Below are 7,418 nucleotides of genomic sequence, written 5' to 3' on the forward strand. Positions count from 1 at the left end.
TTAATAACCACTGATTTGATACAAATATGATCAAACAGTATCTTCCTCTTCAATGGTGGATTATTCAATATACCATAATTAACCTCTAAAATCAACAGGAGACTTCGGAATTCATCAATAAACACGAATCTACCATCAATTTTAACAATAATACCTTAAATTGATTCAAATATGACCAAATAATACCAAAAACCCGATGAGCACAAAGAACACGATTCTGATCAGATTAATACCTTAAATTGATGCATCTAGAGCAGTTGCTTGCACTAATACCACTTATTGAAACACATTACGAGCCAAGATCTAGCTGCTAACACGATACAACAATACGTTAGATGAATATGCTAAACCAATACTTTGTTAATACATTATGGTGAATAACTTATGGAGATCTAAATAGAATCCAGCATGGTAACGACGCATGATAATTTAGGCTCGGATCTCAATTGTTCAATGAACATGAGCTGCCTATATATAGGCCATCAACTCCCATTCGTTAAGTTAATCGCATTCGTGATGTCTCCATAACGATGGGTAATACCTTAACGGAAAAGCCATCATTCGTTATATTACATAACGAATGGGCCTACATTCGCTATACAATTTATAGAGAATGGGCTTATAACTTAACGGATAGCCTAGTCTATCACGAATGAACCCATTCGCAATATAACCATAGCGAATGGACATATTACAATAAATATATAGACTAAACTATCTCTAACTTATTGGATCAGCTACGAACACCAAATCATGCACTAACAAACATATACGACGTATATGTATTACATATACGACGTATATGTCTAAGTGATATATACGGCGGATAAGTAAACAATATAAATACTTGTTACTTATACGTTAAAATCATTTTATCCGTATGTTGCCATATCCGTTCAAAATCCTCTCTCATTGTTCATCATTTCATATCCATGCAAAACATTTACGTTGATTATACTGGTGATTTACACACTATTATAATCATAAAAGGTATTGCCTGTTAACCTTTCTTTATGGTTTTCAGGGTTATTTGATGAAATCAGTTGTCAGATCCTGATATATTCTGCTACAAATGATGTTGGACGTATAGTTGATCTTAATCGGGGATAAATTGACACAAGCATACTGGATCTGATTTGGGTTGTTGATCACTGAACAGTTCCAGATCTAACATAGATCTTAAACTTACTAAAAATGAAACTAAACAGAAATTGATAAAACTGATATGGTATTACTGTATTAGGGAAGAACGAGACTTGTTTATGTCATTGAATTTCTCAATTAATGGATAATTTCAAAAAATATGGGCTTTGACGTTTCATTCAGCATATAGGACTTATACGCCGGATATGTTGTTTGGACATGTACGGGTATAAGTGTGATAACATATACGCCAAATAAGTCAAGCATTGATTTATACATATATATGGTATTTACTTATACGACGGATAAGTCATTTTTGACTTATACGTTGTATCATTTATACGTGAGATTGATCTTATACGCTGGCTGAGTCATATCCATTTAATTTTACACTTATAAGTTCATATTAGCATATCCGTTTATAGTGTCTTATCTGTTGAAATTATTTATACGGGTTGGGTACATATATACATAGAATGTCTTATACGGTTAATGTACTTATACGTAGTGTTGGTCTTATATGGATGATGAACTTATACGTTGTCTTCACTGTCATATCAACTTAAAACTTATATTCTATAAAACTTATCTATTTCTTAAATGTTTAATCATTTTTAGATGCTAAGTATGTCTATTGATTTGTTAATGTAGATGGCTCGTAAAGGGAAAGATACGGATCCCATGCATAATATAAGTTCATATTTTTCACGCCCCGACCAGGTAATTTCGGAAGCGTAATACGGGAATGTAACAGACACCTCTGGTGTCAACCACATTATTATGAAGCAAATTTAAAACTAACTTACATCATATTACATTGGTTGGTACTAAGTTTACAAACTAAACGAAAAACACATAACCAGCTCTCGTGGCTGCTTATTCTTTATTATATACTTGTATCTATCTACAACGATTCAATTTCACTTTTATCACCGAGCACTTAATCAAATAATTCAAATTTCATCTCACCTAAAAAGCATGTTAAAACTGGTCAACTACGTCTAGTTGGTGAGTTTCAAGTTTCACGAGTACAAGCGAAAAATCAGTATATGTGTTTGTAAAATTCGCAGTATGTATGTATATGTATGATGTTTTAATGCTAAGACACAATTGAAACCTAAACGAGCTAAAAACACATGGCCACCCCTGCCCATGCACTCCCGTTAGCATTTAACAATCACTTTGCCCCAAACACGTACTATGTCTAACACCACATAGTAGAATATAACAACTTTAAATGATAATGTGCAACTGGGTTAACATGTCCCGGCATACCCCATCGGCTTTGTCAGTTAGGTTTGTCAAACAAATAATACTATCCACATGTCACCGGCATGAAGCTAATCACTTGTGTTTGTGGGGACTTTCAAGTGTTAGTACTTAGATAATTCACATCATAACAAGTTTTCAAGTACATAAGTATTTGTAAACATGCTTTCCACCCCAAAATTTTGTAAAACAGTTTAACAAGTGTGGTCGTTAAACTCACCTTATCGTAGTTCGAACTGGTAATAGGTATAAGTAACTAGTGTGTCTCGATTATAGCATGAACCCTATAATCGGTAGTGTACTGTTAACACTAATACAGTCTAAATCGGGATGTATATCTAGTCTGGGTATCGTTGTTAGGTCCAAAACATGTTAGTATTCTTCGATTGTGAAGTTGTATGTTATGAAATGTTCAAAACCAGAGTTGGCTCAGTTTCACCATTTTTCGTGCTTAGCCAAGTTGATCGTTTACGCGTTTCAGAAATAGGTAAGATCACACCAAATTAAGTAATAATACTATTTGATAAAATGATTTGATTTATAAAAGAATTTTAAGGTTTCGATATCTGGATTGGTCGCAGGGTTCGTTTCTATTTTCATATGGGTTTGATTATACAAAACGTGCGCAATCCACCCGAACTGCCGGAAATCTAGTAAAAAGTTCTTTTTTTTTATCAAATTCACTCAAAAATATGATATTTTACCTCTTTTGACATTTTGACATACCGATCAGTTCGTTAAACATAATGTTGTTGGGTTTGTTTAAACGTATAAAATTTTAAAAAATTAAAATTTTCATAACTATTTATGTAATTATATATATATATATATTATGAGAATGTTTATAAAATTAAATTAAAATATGTAGAATTTTATAAAAGTATTTTCAGAATTCTTACATTTAGCTATTTATTTGTAAAAATTATTTTAAGTGTTATAATTAACCGATAATTAACCTGTTTATACAAAAAGATTCCTGAAAAATCCAATAATGGTTATGAGTGATCACAATACCATAACATAACCCCTATAAAATTTTAAGAATCTAATTGTTTGGCCAAAGTATCGTTTTATGTGTTTTTCGGCTGTTAAAACCCGATTTAAACACAAATGCACAAACTGTACTTAAACATCTCCAAATGATCCTAGGTTTTACCAGTGATCTTACCATCACATCTTTGAGTTCCAAACCAAATTTCATAATATTTCAAGAAGTTTAGCTAGTTTTCATAATAAAAGGCCAATAAACGGTAATAAATTAGCCAAGTATTCTACTTTTAACGAAAAATTACCAAATTAGAACAGGGACTCACTTATAATATCCCTAATGTTCCTGAAAAGTTTTATATACTAACAACAACCTATAATAAATAGCCCCAAAACGAGTAAACTCGTAATACCTTGGTCAGATTTTCGATCGATTAAGCTTTCTGTTCGAGTTTTCGAGTCCTTGGTTAGCTATCACAAGTATCTACAGTTCATATAACACAAAACCAAGAATAAAACATCCATCATCAAGCCTTGTCAATTAGAGTTTCGGTTAGGGTTTCAAATCGAAGTTTTAAACCGTAAAAACATTATATCAACGTTCGAATTTGTTTTCTTGGTAAAAAAAACTATATGGTTCTGATTTGTAAACATGTTTAAAACCAATATATGATTTTATGTCATTTTAATAGGTTTTGGATGAATAAACATTCTTAATACTAAGTAAGACATGCTTATAGGATTATAACTTGATTAAAGTTCATAAAAATTAGGGTTTACCTTGATGTTTTTGCAAGTTTATGAATAACAAGACCTGGGCAGAAGTTGATATGTGTATATGTGTGAAATGGTTTGAGAACATTCAAAAAATAACAAAGATATACGCGGGGGGGGGGGGGGGTGTTTGAGACCCTCTAGTTGCGGTCGGACCAAAATGGGGCTCAATACTATCTCGTTTTGCGTTCAATGGTTCGTTCTCAGTCCAAAACTTAGTTCGGGTTCGGTTTTTCACAAGAAAACTAGTTCGGGTGCGAAAACAGCGTGAAAGCGGACATTTTTCGACTCATTTTTTCAAAATAATAAAAATATATTAAATGGTTATAAAAACCAAAAATATTTTCACGGATTGCTTTAAACATGTCATATACGTGCTCTATAAATCTTTTTCCGGCTTGACGGATGCTACAATGCTCGTTATGATGTTAACGATTGCATTTAAACTCATAGCGTATTGTTAAACGAAACCCTTTTCGTTTAAACGGTTTTATACGTACTGGGATCTTAATATTAACATGTTTGCCACTATAATATATATCACGCGTTGCGGCGGGATAAAATAGAAATTCGGTCGATGCTTTTATACATCAAAGGAAAACATTTTATATAAGAAACTGAACTAATGGAGGCAAACTCTAGAATCCGTAGATGTGATTTGGGAATTGAAGACGAGGTCTTAAAGTAGGCTTCAATTGAAACGGATCTGGGATTCAATAGCGGTTAGATGGAATTGGTAAAGTATTCATCTGTTGCATTCAAATGAAAGATTCAATGACTGAAGCAACGAATGTGGTAATGACAAAGCAATGAATGGAATTAAAGGTAACATTCAGTCCAACATTAAATATACAAGCGTCTCATGAGAGAGAAAGTGGGATGTGAAAGGTTTTCTATATGTATTATAATGTAATATAGATATATATCACTCATATATGACCCTTCAGTATATATACGGGTCATAACCAGTGTCAGTCGGTTACTCATTTAATGGTTACGAATTAGCCGATTTATCGTTTACTCCCTACGTAGTGAATAAGGTATACCTCATTTTATCATGAATGTCTCATTCCCTGTTAAGAAATTTTTTCCCCAAATTTCGATGTGCCAACGGTTTTCTTTTTAGGAAACATGTGTGGGTATTTCTTTCGGAATTCCTACATTCGTTCCCAAGTAAATTCGGGTCATCGTTGTGAGTTCCATGTAACTTTACTAATGAGATTTTGTCATGTCGTAAGTGTTTGGTTTTCCCGTCTATAATTTCTACCGGTTACTCTACAAAGTTTAGCTCTTCGTTTATCTGAACATCTTCTAGTGGTACAATCGTCGTCTCATCAGTAAGACATTTTTTCAGGTTCAATACATGAAACCCATCGTGAATAGTTCTCAGTTCTAGGGGTAATTTAAGTCGGTAGGCTATAGGGCCAATTTTGGCAATAATCTCGAAAGGTCCAATGTATCTTGGGGCTAACTTACCGGTCTTTCCAAACCTTAAAACACCTTTCCATAGAGATACTTTAAGAAACATTTTGTCGCCTATTTCAAAAGATAATGGTTTTCTATGAACATCGGCGTAGCTCTTTTGTCGGTCACGGGCGGCTTTTAGTTTCCGTTTAATTTTATGAATCTTATATGTCGTTTCTTGAATCAAATCGGATCTTGTAATTTGAGTAACGCCCACTTCTGTCCAACAATGTGGCGACCTACATTTTTGCTCGTATAATGCTTCATAAGATGCTACTTGTATACTACTGTGGTAACTGTTATTGTAGGAGAATTCAATGAGAGGGAGGTGTTGATCCTAGTTCCCTTTGAAATCCAGTACACAAGCACGAAGCAAATCTTCTAAGGTTTGAATGTTTCGTTCAGATTGGCCATCTGTTTGGGGATGGTAAGCGGTACTCAGGTATATTCGGGTTTCCAAAGCTTCTTGAACTGCTTGCCAAAAATGCGAAGTAAAATGACTGTCTCGGTATGAAATAATCGAAAGAGGTACTCCGTGTCGAGATACAATTTCATCAATGTAAATTTGGGCGAGTTTTTCGGCAGTGTAGTTGTTACGGGTCAGGATGAAGTGTGCGGCTTTGGTTAATCGGTCTTCAATTACCCAAATTGTATTGTGTCCTCGAAAGGTTTTGGGAAGGTGTGTTACAAAGTCCGTTGTAATTTGTTCATATTTCTATTGAGGTATTTCAGGTTTTTTGCAACATTCCCAAATGTTTTTGATATTCAGCTTTAATACGAGCCTAAGTTGCACATTTACTTACATACATGGCTATATCCTTCTTCATACTTGGCCACCAATAAAATTCCTTAACATCTTTATACATCTTATCAATACCTGGATTAATAGAATATTTGGATTTGTGTGCTTCATCAAGAATCAATTCTCGAAGATCATGAAGGGTCGGAATTCATACTTGGTTTTTGAAATAATATATTTCATCAATTTTCTTCTCAAAGTTTTTTTCATTATTGTGCAATTCTTCCTTTTCTATTTGATTTTCTTTTAAGGCTTCATCCTGTGTAACACAAATTTGTTTGATAAGGCTACTCTGGACAATCATTCCAAGTGCCCGTACTTTTAGGGGTTTAATTCGTTCCTTCCGACTTAATGCATCAGCTACTATATTGGCCTTACCAGGATGGTATTTAATTTCACAATCGTAGTCATTTAACAGTTCTACTCATCTTCTTTGCCCCATGTTTAGCTCTTTCTGATCAAATATGTGTTGTAGGATTTTGTGGTCCATATAAATGGTGAATTTGGTGTCGTACAAGTAGTGTCTCCAGATTTTTGATGCAAAAATAACTGCTCCCAATTCCAAATCATGAGTTGTATAGTTCTTCTCATGTAGTTTTAACTGTTGGGAGGCATACATTATTACTTTCTTTTGTTTCATCAATACACATCCTAAACCTTTACGAGATGCGTCACAACAGAATACTAAGTCATCAGTTCCATATGGAAGACTTGATATTGGAGCTTCACACAACTTTTGTTTTAATGTTAGGAAGGCTATTTTTTGTTCTTCTCCCCAATCATACATTCGATCATTATGAGTTAATAAGGTTAAAGGTTGGGCAATACTTGAAAAGTTTTCAATAAATCGTCGGTAATTCCTGGTTGATCCCAAGAATTGGCGAATTTCTTTTGGTGATTTAGGTATTTGCCAATTCTTAATAGCCTCAATTTTACTGGGGTCTACTTGGATTCCTTGATGATTCACAGTGTGTCCTAAAAA

The sequence above is a fragment of the Bidens hawaiensis genome, unplaced genomic scaffold (genome assembly GCF_021521415.1).
Source record: "Bidens hawaiensis isolate Kalapana, Puna unplaced genomic scaffold, B.hawaiensis_p1.1 tig00002602_1, whole genome shotgun sequence".
NCBI classification, from domain to species: Eukaryota; Viridiplantae; Streptophyta; class Magnoliopsida; order Asterales; family Asteraceae; genus Bidens; species Bidens hawaiensis.